General features: G+C 57.3%; 1 protein-coding gene across 6 annotated transcripts in view; it reads left to right on the top strand.

The window, feature by feature from the left end:
- Positions 1 to 7,029: 7,029 nt before the first annotated feature.
- The window catches only part of BCL9L (BCL9 like), a 28,316-nt gene continuing 20,992 nt past the window's right edge, over positions 7,030 to 14,353 (top strand). For 2 of the 6 annotated variants that reach the window (XM_059874910.1, XM_005216044.5), the window contains exons 1-2: positions 7,030 to 7,702; positions 13,866 to 13,921. The gene's annotated coding sequence lies outside the window, so the exon portion shown is untranslated. Of the gene's footprint in view, positions 7,703 to 7,729; positions 9,067 to 13,865; positions 13,929 to 14,353 lie in introns of those variants that run through there. The other 4 variants (XM_005216043.4, XM_005216042.4, XM_010812505.4 and 1 more) reach the window with 3 other exon arrangements.

Here is a 14,353-nt window from a genome sequence, read left to right as displayed (position 1 = left end):
CCATCCCTGGGTCAAGAAGATCCCCTGGAGAAGGGAATGGCAACCCACTCCAGTATTCTTGCCTGGAGAATCCCCATGGACAGAGGAACCTGCAGTCCATGGGATCACAAAGAGTTGGACGTGGCTGAGTGAGGGAAGAGCAAATTAATGCAGCTTCATTATATTGATATTAGGGGGTGCTGTCCCCCAGGGCTCACCCCTTCTAGCACAACCTCAGAAAGGTTCTTGCTTTGAGTTGATGACAAGAATTAAATGTTCCCAGGATTCACAACTGCCAGGCAACCTGGTAAGTGAGTAGGAGGTGACTCAAGTGGCTTTCTCTAGGCCCTGCCTCTGCCAGCCTTTCCTAGGCTTATGAACTCTGCCTTCTATTCCCAAGCTGGCCAGAGCCACGTGATTGTTTTTCTCTGAACAAACTAAGCCTGCTATTTAACTGCTATCTTCTTGATAAAAAAGAGCCTGGAGATAAGCGCATCCAACTCCCTTGTTTTTTGAAGAAACTAAGGTCCAGAGATGAGACTGACTAGTCCAAGGTCATATGCTCTTGGCTTTCCAGCTAGTCTCCTTTCTTTTGGAACTTGGAGAACTTAATAGAAATGGATTGTTGGGGAATGTAGCCTTGGCGATCTCTCTCTTTTTTAAAAAAATATTTATTTATTTTTAAAATTCATTTTTATTTTTATCTGGCCTGCGTCTTTGCCACTGCGCATGTTGGCTGGTGAGCAGGGGCTACTCTGCTAGTTGCGGTGGGCGGGCTTCCCTTGTTTCAGAGCAAGGGCTCAAGAGCACTGGCTCAGGAGTTGGTGCACGGGCTTAGTTGTTCCGCTGCATGTAGTATCTTCCCAGACCAGGGATCGACAAGCAATAAAACCCATGTGCCCTGCCTTGGCCTTCAGATTCTTAACCCCTGGACCACCAGGGAAGTCCTCAATAGATATTTTTTGAACAAATAAGTAGATGTCAGAGAAGGATTCCTGGAGGAGTCAGGTATCGTAGCCTCCAAGTAGAACAGGATTGTCCTTGGTTGGGTGAACTGCTTGTGGGAAAGGAAGTCTTAGATAGAAGATAATGGGAAATGGGGGAGGGAAGGAAGTGAGGCAATTAGGGGGAAAAATGGAGAAAGGAACCCTTGAAGGTCACAGCCTCTGCTAACCTGGGAGGGTTTCTGGGTAGAGGGGAGGAAAGGTGTTAGCCCTGCCTGCGATAGGAAGAAATCGTTGTCAGCACCTCAAATCCATCAAGAGGCCTCCTTAATGGAGGAGAAATCTGAAGGCAACTGAGCTTGGGGGAGGGACACTGATGGGGGAATCATGTAGCTGATAGGAGTGTTGAAGCCTGGCTAGAGGTCTGCTTTTGCTGCTGGGGTCTGGAGGGAAGCAGACTGCAGGGAGTTCTGGGAAGGCCTGGGACATAGAAAAGAAGATGAGGGACAGCTTCCCTCTACTGCCCCCCTTCATTAGGCTGAGATTCTGGCGGACAGGGTGTCTTCTATTTTTTCCTATCCTCCCCCAGGTGTCTGGGCACCTGGGACCCACAAGTAGAGTCCCTAGGGCAAACATCTGGAAGTTACTGAGGCAGCCTGATAAGTGAGGATGGCATGGCAGGGATTGTGGAAGCTCCACCAGCCTCCCCAGAGCATCCTCTGTCTCTCCGAAGGTGCTGCTCCTGCAGAAGGAGTACTCGAGCAGTCTCCAAAGTTTTCCTTCCACCAATCCCCACCTGAGTGCTTTTGCCAGGGACTGCTAAGCCAGGTGTAGCCACCAGGGGGCAAAAGAGCAGCCCTGAGGTCAGCGTCCCTCCGCTTCCCCACAGGCACACCTGAAGGCCAAGATGGGCGGTGCCTCACCTGGCTCTCACAGGGCGCCTGGGAGCTCCGTTAACCCCTTCCTGCCTAGACTGAGGCACTGCCTTCAGGCAGAGTCTTCCTTGCCCGAACTGGGCGCGCAAATCTGACGGCGGAGGAAGTGCTGCTTAGGAGGGGCTAGGGTGGAAGTGAAGTCAGGGTTTCGGCTCCTCGGGCTCTTGTCCTAGCTGGGGCTGGGGGAGGCTAGCATTCCCCGCCTCGGTTGGGTAGCTACTCCCCGCAGATGGGTGAAGGCGCCCTCTGGAATCCAAAGAGGCCCCGGGCTGCGGTCACCTGTGCGGGGCCTCGCGGGCGGGATGAGAACGCCGAGGCCACCACGGCACCCAGACTTCCGGGTTCCCTGCAGCCTTCTATCAGTCAGGGCTCTTTGCAGCAATTAGTCGGGGTGGCGGCGGGAGGGCGGCCAAAGGGAGGAGGAAGAGGCACCGAGGGTTAGGGTGGCGGGGGAGGGTAAGACAGTTAAGATTTGGCAGAAGAGCGGACTGGGTTACGCAGCTCTCAGGTGACGGTTTTTGTGGGTCGCTTTTCGAAGATTAGGCAGCTTTCCAGGGCTCTGACAAGACCGAGTTCCAGAGACTGCGTTCTGGGCCACAAGGTGTTAAGCCGTGGGTGGGAGTGGGGTCTGGAGTCCCTCCCTCTTGCCCTCCCTCACAAGCGTCACCACCTAGGAGTCCACCGGGCTGGCGCTCAAGGAGTTAAGTCTGCCTGCAATCTGCAAAGACTGGAGCCAGGGAGGGGGAGGAAGGGGGGGAAGGAGGGGGTAGAGGACAAGGGTAAGCAGACTGCAGGGAGACAGCGCCAGGAACCCCCTCCCCAGGGACCTGGCCCCTAGGCCCCCAGCCCCAAAAGAGGCCCTGCCCTCCCCGGGGTCGTGCTCTCTCCCCCGCCGCCCTGCCTCCGCCCTCCAGCTTTGTGTCCCCAGGAGGGTGGGCTGCAGAATTTCCAGCCAAGCCTTGGCTGCCTGCTCAGTTTTTCCAAACCCTCCAGTCGGGGAAGGAGGGAGCCCTGTCAGGATAAGAGTCCCTCCCCCACTGCCCCTGTCGCCCCCTTTCCCAGCCTCCCTCTCCCTGCCCCCGCACGTTTTCCAAACTCCCCCAATCCGACCCTGGTCCCTACGCCCCCAATCCCCACCTCTATTGGCTCCCAAGTTCCAAGTTCAGGTTGGAAGGGGCCAAGTGGGTCCCACAATTCTGGAGAGGCGCTGGTAACACCGTACTCCTCAGGCCAACCCTGAGACCTGCTGGGCGCCCGCCGGACTCCCAGCCTGGCGCCCGCCCCGTCCCAGGACGTGGCCCCAAAGGCCACCGGGGAGGGCGGCCCAGGGGTCTCCCGCCCCGGAGTGGAGGCGGTGCCGGGGGCGCCGGTGGAGCTGGGCGGCGGGCCCTGTGCTGCTGGTGCCAGGCCCTGGGGCAGGCTTCGAGGAGGGGCAAAGTGTTCCGAGCTCTGGCACGGCTCTGTCCAGCAGGTCTATTATATAATAATCACCATCTATCAGGAAGCCAGGCAGCTGGAGTGAGTGGAGAAGCCAGGATGCCCAGATCCGCTCCTTCTCCAGGGCTCAGGAAGGTGTCTTCATCAAGGTGGGGGGTGTGACTGCAGCCCAGAGGTGAAACCAAGTTGGGGGTCTAGGGGCAAGTGAGGGGCGCTGGGCAGTCTGAAGGCGGCCCCCACAAGCCCCGCCCCAGGAAGCTGACTGACAGTGCTCTGAGCCAATGATTGAAGTCACTGTGGGGGTTCAAAGTTAACCCTTTCTTGGATTTTTTGTAGCTTAGGGGATAGAGTCCCTTCCCAGGAACTGTTCCCCAGTTCAGAATTCCTCCCACCTGCCCGAGATCGGCGATGAGTACCAGCTGGAGGGTCCTTTCATCCTCGTCATCCCAGGTAGAAATCTCAAATAATCAATAGCCCTAACACCGCCCACCCACTACCCCCACCCCAAAAGTTAATTGCATTACAAAATGTTGTTGTGTGTACACGTTGTGGTTCCAGAAACAGACCCGCATAACGCTGGCTCACCCACACTGCACCACGAACAGGCACTCTCACACAACGATACCCATGCCCGAACTTCCACCGACACTCGCTGACACACCTGTGACACTCCTCGTGACATAGTGACACAGAGATATGGGAAAACAAACGGTGATTCCCCGAACTTGCCAGTAGAGGGAGCCACTCTATTCCAGCAATGGGCCACCGGCCTCTCTCCTCTCCTCCTCGCTCTCTCCAGGGTTCCACCCAGAACTCGTGGCTGCCCAGAGCTGGGGCTCCGCATCCCAACCTGGAACCTACGCTGGGGCAATGAGTCACAGCCCCACCCAAGGGAGTGCTCTACATGGCACCTCCACGGACATGCCGAATACACTGGAACTTACAGTGTGCCACAATTAACTGACCCCTTGCAACATGGCCATCATTCCCTGCTACAAACATTGTTTTCTGGACCTGCTATGAACCCGCATGGTGCCAAATAGATAATCAACCCGTGTGTCTTGTCATGTATGTAAATGGGAAACTGACCCAAGTAATTGAATGGACCCTTCCTTCTAACAAGCAAATCTTCTTTGAGAAATAACCTTCTTGTCTTGTGGCTCATCTTATACCCTCAGGACCTAGAGAGGGGAGAGGAGATGAAACCCTACTTCTATGGGTCAGGTACCATCCTAGGCTCTGAGATCTTTTATACCAGAGCTGAGCCTCTCTGGGCTTTAGTTTTCTTTTTGTTTAAGTGAGAATAATACCTACCTCATAGAGCTGTGATGATTCAATCCCTGACCCAGCTTGATCTTAGCATAGCAGATAATAGATACTTGTCAAAGTTTTGTTGATTGGCTCAAAGCAGGATCAAGAGATAATGTGTATGAAAATGCTTTGTAAATGTCAATGTTAGGCACCCACAGGGAATGTTATCTTCTCTCAGGGTTTCTCCCCCTTTTCTACCTGTGCCTCCCCAGACCTTGCTCAGCGCTCAACTCCAGGTACCATCAACCCATCAAGTGAGTATTTCAGTCAGTTCAGTACAGTTCAGTCGCTCAGTCGTGTCCGACTCTTTGCGACCCCATGAATTGCAGCACACCAGGCCTCCCTGTCCATCACCAACTCCCGGAGTTCAGCCAAACTCATGTCCATCGAGTCGGTGATGCCATCCAGCCATCTCATCCTCTGTCGTCCCCTTCTCCTTCTGCCCCAATCCCTCCCAGCATCAGAGTCTTTTCCAATGAGTCAATTCTTCGCATGAGGTGGCCAAAGTACTGGAGTTTCAGCTTTAGCATCAGTCCTTCCAGTGAACATCCAGGACTGATCTCCTTCAGAATGGACTGGTTGGATTTCCTTGCAGTCCAAGGGACTCTCAAGAGTCTTCTCCAACACCACAGTTCAAAAGCATCAATTCTTCGGCGCTCAGCTTTCTTCACAGTCCAACTCTCACATCCATACATGACCACTGGCAAAACCATAGCTTTGACTAGACGGACCTTTGTTGGCAAAGTAATGTCTCTGCTTTTGAATATGCTATCTAGGTTGGTCATAACTTTCCTTCCAAGGAGTAAGTGTCTTTTAATTTCATGGCTGCAATCACCATTGCAGTGCTTTTGGAGCCCAGGAAAATAAAGTCTGACACTGTTTCCACTGTTTCCCCATCTATTTCCCATGAAGCGATGGGACCAGATGCCATGATCTTCATTTTCTGAATGTTGAGCTTTAAGCCAACTTTTTCACTCTCCTCTTTCACTTTCACCAAGAGGCTTTTTAGTTCCTCTTCACTTTCTGCCATAAGGGTGGTGTCCCCCTGCATATCTGAGGTTATTGATATTTCTCCCGGCAATCTTGATTCCAGCTTGTGCTTCTTCCAGCCCAGCGCTTCTCATGATGTACTCTGCATAGAAGTTAAATAAGCAGGGTGACATACTCCTTTTCCTATTTGGAACCAGTCTGTTGTTCCATGTCCAGTTCTAACTGTTGCTTCCTGGCCTGCATATAGGTTTTTACTGGATCCCTATTATGAACCCAGCACTTGAGTGCTGTGGGTTTATGTAGAGGCATGGAAGGCATGGTCTGGGCCCTCAAGAATCTTTGGGGCAACGACATGCACACAGGAGAGTGAAGATAAAACATGCAAGTAGGTACTCAGCTGGATGACATAGATGTAATAGGTGGTCAAAAGAGTAGGAGGTCAAGAGCAGGGGAGAGCTCAGAGGAATCAAATCGCATGAGCAAAGGGGCTTGCTAGTGTCCTTCCTTCCTGAAGTGTCCATGCTTATTCCTTCTTGGTATTAATTCTGGGTGCTTGGGTACAGTGGGATCCAGGGAAAGTGCCCTGGGATAAAGAGACCCAAACTCTAGTCCTTGGCTTGCCACTTTCTATCAGTGTAACCCTGAGGAAGTCCTTAACTAATGCAAGCCTTGGTGTCCTCATCAGTGTGCGGGGGCCATAACATTTCTCACAGGTTTGTGGCAAACGTTGATATAACATATGTGAAATGCTTTTTTAAAGCCCTTTACTTCTTTTTCATTGGATCTATTCTCCTGTAAGGTCTTGGGTGTTTTTGCATAGCACTTTGGGATAGAATTCTTTTAGGAAAACAAAGGTTTCATTTTCACAAATACTTTATTAGTATCCACATTGCACTCTGCTGAGGATTGAGATGAAAAAATTCAGTCCTCATCCTCAAGGACCTCATGGTCTACTAGGAAAGAGCGATGAATAAAGTGAATAAAGAGATGTTCAGCGCATGATGAATGTGGGTGGGTACGATGAAGAGGGGACTTAGTGGAGTGTGTGTGTGTGTGTGTGTGTGTGTGTGTGTGTGTGTGTGCGCGCGCGCGCTGTGGGGTGGGGAGGTCTAGGCAACTCCCACTGCTTCCAATCAGTGTAGATAGGCAGGTAGGCTTGTCAAACCTCTCCCCAGCCTGAGATGTTGTTAGCACGTCTCCTGCCCAGTCCTTGGGAATGGGGTGGAGGGAGGGAGAGAAACCCCCACCCCGCCCCCCGGCCAACCAGCCTCCCGCTAGCCGGCCGGGCGCCTTACCGAGTCAGACCACTGGGAGGCTGGGGGAGCCGGGTTGGGCGAGGAGGCGAGCGAGATGGGGGAGCTCTTATTTTGACAGGGGCCTCTCCGGGCTCTGGTATGAAGGCAGAAGGAGGCAGCCAGAGAGCCCCGATGCTTATTCAGGCTGGGGAGCGGAGCCGAGTGGAGGGGCGCGCGAGGCTCCGGCAGCGCAGGGGAGCCCGGGGAGGCGGCGGCGAGCGGCGGAGCCAGTGGCCGGACATGCCCCGGACTCGGGGCCGCTGCACCACCGCCGCCGCCCGGAGCCAGCCGGCCGGACACCCGCACGCCTGGGTCCCCCGGCGCCGCGCCGCCCGGGGGCTGCGACCCGGACCCTCCGCGTCCGACCAACAATAAGCGCCCAGACAGACCCCTCCCCGCCCCGCGCCCGCCTTCCCCGCGGGCCTCGGGGAAAGTGAAAGGAGGAGGCGAAGGAAGGAAGGAAGGAAGGAAGGGAGGAGGAGCAGGAGCCGGAGCCGTGAGGTTGGGGCCGAGACCCCAGCCCCGAGCCCCGAGCCGGGCGGGTGCGCGCGCTCTCCCGCCGCTGCCCGGCACCCACGACCATGCTCCGCGGTTGGGAGGCAGGAACCCAGGCTCCCAGCGACCCCCGGATACCCACTCCCGGGCCGGGCTGGTATTGAGATCAAGGCGTCCAGGATCAAAAGATCACCACCTGCCCGCCTTCCTCCGCACCTCCAACTGGCGAGCAGGAGGACCCCAATCCACCCACCGACCCTGACCTGGTCATGGCGTCCAACTCCGGCCTGGCGTGAGGACCCCCGACCCGCGCGAGGTGAGGGGTGGGCTGGGACGGAGGGCGAAAAGTCATGCCAGGCCAGCTGAGGCGCGAGGAGGGAGATCCAGTTCGAACTGGGGAGGGGGGACACAGTTTGATTGTCTTTGGCCCTCTGGCACGCACCCTCAAGCTGTATAAGGGGTGGGAGACGCCCCCAGGGTTAGCGGAGGCTACTCTTGGGTCCCCAATCAGGTTGGCAGCCCCAGAGCACAGGGGGGAAGGCTTAGGGGCAGCCAGGGGACCCTGCCACCCTAGCGCAGAGAACAAGGCCGGCCTTGGGCCAGCTGGAGCAGCAACCCTGCCCTGGGGGCTTCTGGGAGTTGTAGTCCCCCTCTCAGGCTCGCCAACCCCTTGGGTCTCAGCCCCCAGCACTCCTCTCCTGGCTGATAGGAGCCTCCGGAAGGAGGTGCACTGGGATTGGAGATTGCTGGGGGTCCCCCTCTGCCCCCAAGCACTGTCTAGGAGCAGCAGGGGCTGTGACTAGAGAAGTCTCCCCAAGACTCAGTGGTGTGGGCTTGGTTGGGGGGTGGGGCAGTCACACAGTTCCTTGGAGGTGTCTCTGCACAGGCTCAGAGGAGATGGCCCCTGCCTTGGTCCCGAGAGCTCTTGGGAGAGTAACGTGAGGAAGAGAAGGGAGGCTTAGGGCTTCTTGCTTGGCTGGAGTATGCCCTGTCCCAGGGCTGTTGGAATTTGGTTTCAGGGGACACTGAGGTCCTCTTAGGAGCTGAGAGGGAGGGTGTCCCTGACGGTCAGGGAGTTTGGAGGGTGTCTCTCTGGAGCAGGGAAGCCAGGATCAGCTTCTATCTGTCTGTCCAGCTTCCTTCCTTCCGGGTTTTTCTGACACCCCCTCCTCCCTCCTCCTTCTGTCTGTCTGCTGCTTGGGGTGCGGGTCTGTGTCTGTGTCTGGGGGGCCTCTGCTGCATGGAGGAAAAGTGTTATTCTGGGAGAGGTGAGCGGGGCATGTGATTGGGCCCTGGGAAAGGGGCTTGGAGGCCCCCTTGATCTTTGGCCTTGGTTTCCTGTTTTACCTAGGAAAGCTGTCTTCACACAGTGTCTGCTGTAACCCTGCTGATGTCTCTGGAGGAGGGCAGCTCTCTGAATAAGACCTGCAGGGTGGGTGGGCTTCCGCTTCCCTTGCTCTCCCCCGGCCTCAGCCTCTCCAAGGATCAGCCACTTCTTCTGGGCTGGGGCTGCCTGGCTTGTCTGCTGCCCCCCAGCACTGGCTTGGCTGCCTTCTCTAGGTCAGGACCGTGATTTCATGGCCCCAGGGGAAGAGCATGTTCAGGCCCTGTCTTTCTGGTATCAGCTCTGAGGCGCCTGCTGCTAGAAGCCTCAGGACAGGATGAGAATGGGAGAGAAAGGTAAGGAGCAGGGAGGTCTGGTATCAGGACGGAAGGTGCTGCCCTCCCTCAGCTGATCAGGCTCCTTGGCCTTAGAGCACCAGGCCTGGAAGATCAGCCTTCTGGCCACTTCCCTCTGGAGGTTCTCTGCTAACCTGTGTTGCTCCAGATTGGGGTGGGGCAAGGGCTAATGTTGGGGAGCACTCTCTACTGAAGGAGAGAATATATATAGTCTTGGATCCAGAGTAACCCCTGTATTTGGGCTAGCAGGGCCCTCACGCTGGACACGGCTTCTGGAGGGCCATATGGAGACTCACAGTGAGTCTCCAGGTACTGAGGTTGAGGGTCCAGGTGGGAAGAGATGACAGAGTCCCGGAGAGGGACTAGTGTTTGTGATCACAACAGTGATGATGTGGGACCTAGTGAACTTGGCTTTTTGAGTCTGTGTTGGGCACTCATGCTTTCTTTGGATAGTTTCTGCCTCCCAGTTTCTGGGTACGTGAATTAAACAGGAGCCCTGGGCTGGGGACTCAACTTCCATGAACAGGCAGGGCAATAGCCTTCTGGGCACAGGCCTAGTGGGTGGCAGTGTCGACTCAGCAAGGCTGGAATGCCTGGCACCTGCTTTAGATTAAAGGAGATGCCTGCAAAGGGGGCTGCCTGCCTGCAGGGGGAGGGGCTGGGATGGAGCTCCGTGGAGCCCAGGAGTTGGGTGGAAGGAAAGGACCAGGGTTGCAGGCAGCTCTGGCAGGAGTGGAGGGAGCCACCCAGAACAGCAGCCCCACCTCCAGGGAGTCCAAGGCGGGAACTGGGGGCCCTCCACACGGCCTCTGGCGCCACAGGCTGCCACTCTGTCCCAGCGCCCTGGGGGGGCAGCTGCGGGGAGCCAGGGTGTCTGGGTGTCCAGTCTGCTCAGGACTGGAAGAGGCTTCCAAGGAGGTGGGGTGTGCTTTGGGGTTCTCCTTGGCCTGATGCCACGTTGACTCTTCTAGGGGCTCCTGGGTTGCTGGTAGTGAGGCACCCCAAGAGCCTGGGCACCCAGGGGTGCCGGAAAACAGCACCCTTTCCCAGTGCCGGGAGCCCTGGGCTCTGCTAGGTTGCCGACTTGTGGGGGAGGGGGCAGAGGGGATGACACCGTGGGAAAGTGGGCAGCCGTGGGAGCCAAGCGGGTACAGGCTGGGTGCCGCGGGCAGGGAGCCTCTGCCAGGCCTGCTCTCCCCGGGGTGGGGCTGGTTGTTCCAGGGACTGGCTCAACCTGTTGAGCGCCTGGCTGCTCTAACCTGGCATCTGTGTCCCTGCCTGCCCACCTGCAGCCACACTGTGGGGGCTGCCCCCGAGGATCTGGGGCCAGAAGGCTCTGACAGGCCAAAGGGCCAGTCAAGGCTCCTCCAGAGGCTCTTCCAGGGTGTGCCGAGTTTCCCCAGGTCCTACTCTCTAACTCTTAGAGCCGGGGCTGAAGCCAGTTGGAGGGCCAGGTAGCCAGAGGCTAGGAGCAAAGGGGCTAGGTGAAGAAAGCCACAGTGCTGGATCCGCTGCTGGTCACTCAGGCCGCCCTGAAGGCAGCCTGGAGTTACCGCCTGGAATTTCCTCCGCTGGGTGCCAGGGCCGGGCCTCCAGAGTCCCACCCCCAGCCTGGCCTGACCTCCCCTCCTTGGGAGAGACTTTCCCTGGGGGTTGGGGGAGGGGCTGTAAGGACATTCTGGTGCCCTGGGAGGAGAGGGGTGACTTCCTGGGTGTGGGGGTCTGTAGTACTGTGTCAGCCACCTAAGTAAGGGCTGGCCCTCCCCATGGAGAGGAGGAAGCTCCGGGTTCCCTGGGAGATGTCCCCCATCCTGACCTGAGTGTGTGTGTGTGTGGGGGGCCTGGGTCCCAGGGAGGGTCCCTGACCCGCTGCAGGCCCTTGCTGTCCTCCCACACTCTCTGCCCCGTAGCTTGAGGCCTGCCTCGGGGCTCTGCTAGCCAGCAGCCAAGGGGAACCAGCTGCCACTCTGCGGGGGAGAAGGTGGCCACCACCGCCCCCAGGTAGGGGGAGGGGCCAGGCAGTCTCCCCTGCCCGCCTTCCAACTTCTCTAGTCCGCGGCTGGAGCAGAGGCCTCCCCTCCTCCGCCTCCTTTCCGCCCCGGGCCCTCCCTGCTGGGCCCTGGCCACCTGCCCCTCCTAACCTTGGTGTCCCCAGGGGCCGGGATGCCCTCTGTCCAAGTCCCTCCTCCCACAGGCTGGTGGCCCTGTGCTGGCCTGTCTTCCCCTCCCCCCACCCCCAGCCTCAACTGAGAATGGCCCTGAATCCAGCATTTCCAGCATTTCGAAACCAGGATTGTTTTGAAATCCCTGAGCACTTCTCCACCCTCCTCTGACTCCCCTCCTCCCCACTAGCCCAGAATTTAGTGCTCTAATCTGGCTTCATGCTGTGCATTGCCTGGGTGTGTGTGTGAGAGAGAGAGAAAGAGAGTTTGTGCTAGCACATGGCCATGTGCATACTACTCAGTGTCTCTGTGTGTGTGCATAGTATATTCCAATGTGGGTCTACCTTCTGTCAGCAGTTCTGTGACCGGCCGACGTCATTTGTGTTTCCTGGGCCCCCTTGGGCTTTCTCTATGAGTGTGGGCACTTCTGTGGGTCTGAGGGAGTCAGTTTTGGAGAGTTTGTGTTATTTTAAAGAGGTATCTTGGATGTGTGTGTTTGGGGGTTGTGTCCGTTTCTCTCTCAAGTACACGTGTCAGAGTATCTGAGAAGTGTGTGTGCCCGGGGTTGTGTCTTTGATGCATGTGTGTGTGCACACGCGCACACTCTGTGCACTCTGTTCCCGCCTCTTTCCTCCTCCCTTGGAACACGTCTGGGGGTGTAGCCACAGGTCTCCCGATGGCTCCCTGGGACATGAAGTCCTCTGTCCTTTGAAAGGGAGGTTTCCTGGAGGAAGGCCAAGGCTTCTGGCAGTTCTGTGGTCCTTGGAGAGAAAGTGCGCAGTGGGGAGACTTTGGGATAAACTGTCCCCAGGGCTGGACTCTCCTCCTCTGCTGTCCCCAGACACCCGGCATCTCAAGGGGTCTGATGCTCCCAGTCCATCCTCTTCTTGTCCTGGTGCTGTCGTAGGGGCTGTGACAGGGAGGCCCAGTGCTCTTCAGAAAGGCATGGGGGAAGGGACTTAACCCCCGCCCCTGGGGTGGCTTGCTTCATTGGAGACAAGAAACAGCCAGCCTCACCAGACCTGGGAGCTTTCAGAAAAGTTGACTTAGCTAGTTAGGGGCAGACAAAACAAGACACTCATGTTTCCAGCCTGAGCAGAAGACAGAGGGGCCTGGTCTCTTGGGGGGTTATACCACCCCAAAAATATGAAACATTGGCTGTGGGGCCAGCTGCCATTGTAGCCTTGACCCTGAGAAGTCCTTCTTGTTCTACAGTCCTTTATCGTGTTCTACAGGATGAGGGGTTGTTAGGGGGAGCTTTCTTTCCTTCCTTCTTTTTTTTTTTTTTTTTTGCCAAAGCTAAAATTGTGATGGTCATGTCTGCATGGGACACAGGCACTTGGAATCCTGATGCCTCGCTATGACTCAGTTTCCCATCCTGGGACCTCAGGCTATAATTGACGACTTTCTTCTAGAACCACTTGTAGCAAGTCAGTGAAGAAGAAGGGGGCTGGGGCAGGGGCTGGTTGTCGGAGTCTAGGGCCTAAGGAGACAGCAGCAGAGGTGGGCAGAGAGAGAAGCTGTCTCCTTCTAACCCCCCTTCCCATGGCCTCTGGTCCCAGGACCCGGCGGGAGGAGGGGAGGGGTAAAGGCACAGGTTGGTACAGTGCTCAGTGACCCAGCAGGGGGAGGGCCTTGGCAAGGAATCTTCAGTTTGTTTCTCAATCTCTGTCTCTGAGACCTGCGCATGCACGTCACTGCAGACACTTTCAGGAGATGAGCCCAGAAAAGTCACCCAGGTGATGGTAGGACAGGGTGGTACCAGATGGAGACAGGTGGTACCATGTTCTGGCAGGCATGTTATGCTTGCCCCCTAGAATGGGCAGTTGGGCCCAGCACGAGGTTCCCTCCCCAGTTCCCCTGTCCTGGGCCTGGGCACACCACAGGCTGGAGAGGGTTAAGTCTGGTTGGCAGGGACAGCGCCCCCCCCCCCCCCAGTGCAGTGAGAGAGAGAGGGAGGGGTAGTTAGCAGCTTGCTCTAGTTGGCTTCTTTCCCAGAATTCTTCGGAAAAGAACTCCCCTTTGACCCCCAGTACAAACTGAGCCGAGCCACCAGCCTCCCTCCTGCCTGCCTGCCTGTGGGAGCTTCACCCGGCCCCCTCCTACTGAACTGCTATGCCCGATTCTCTCCCTCCAGGCCCTCCCAGCTAGGCCCAGTCCCCAGGACTTGAGTCTTCCGGAGACAAGGGAGACCACACAGGGACAGAGGACCCACACCATTCTTTTCCCTGACACAGGATAACCCCGGGGTGGTGGGTGCTGGAAGCTGGGGTCCTCAGGCCTCTCATCCATCCCTCTACCCGAGTCCTCAGGCCAGGACGTAGGAGTCCTGCCCACCCCACCCCCGACCCTGGGGCTGAGCCCTAAGGCATCTCCAGGGCCTTCTCCTTTCCTGCTTCCAGGGGAGGGAGGGGGAGCCGTGCGGTGGGGCGGCTGGGTCAGGCCTGGCTCCCGGCCAATCCACAGAAGTCGTGGAGGGGGGGTGGTGTCCGAGTAGCTCAGGGACTTCCTGGAGCTACAAGCCTGTCTGTGTACATGCTTAGTGGTGTGCGTGCTGGGGGTGGGGCTGGGGTTCTGGGAGGAGCAGGGGTAGAGATTGCTGGCCCGGGGCTTCGAGCTGTGACCCTCTCTCCACAGGGAGCCCCAGCCCCGACCGCACCCTTGAGCCCGAGCCCGACACGCGTTATCCCGAGGTGAGAGGTCCGTGTGCTTGTGTGTTCTCACACCCTCCGCGCTCAGCTCTGCCTGCCTCTGCCGGAGCCTCCTGCTTGGCTTTTTGTCTTGGGCGCCCTCCTCCTGGCTCTCTGCCCCTACTTCTCCTTTCATTCTCCTCCCCCAGAGGAGGGGGTGCTGACAGCTTACAACCTGGGACCCAGTGGGGACGGGGGCGGGGCCCCGGCAGGAAGGGTTAAAGCGCCGACCGCAGCTCCAGTGAAAGTCCCAGCCGGGGTGGGCAGTGGGGAGCCCCAGCCCAGTCACCCCTGGAGGGCAAGGTATGGTTTCTTTCCTGGTCATCCCAAGCGCCTGCTACCCTCTGCCTGCTGGCTTTGGCCTCAGCTGGCTGAGTCAAAGCCAGGGTGGCCACCAGCCACGGTAATGTGGTTTCTGTCCTGACCCCTAGACAC

The sequence above is a fragment of the Bos taurus genome, chromosome 15, assembly GCF_002263795.3.
Source record: "Bos taurus isolate L1 Dominette 01449 registration number 42190680 breed Hereford chromosome 15, ARS-UCD2.0, whole genome shotgun sequence".
Classification (NCBI taxonomy): Eukaryota; Metazoa; Chordata; class Mammalia; order Artiodactyla; family Bovidae; genus Bos; species Bos taurus.
Note: the sequence above shows the minus strand (reverse complement) of the source record. Positions and strands in the feature narration are given on the sequence as shown.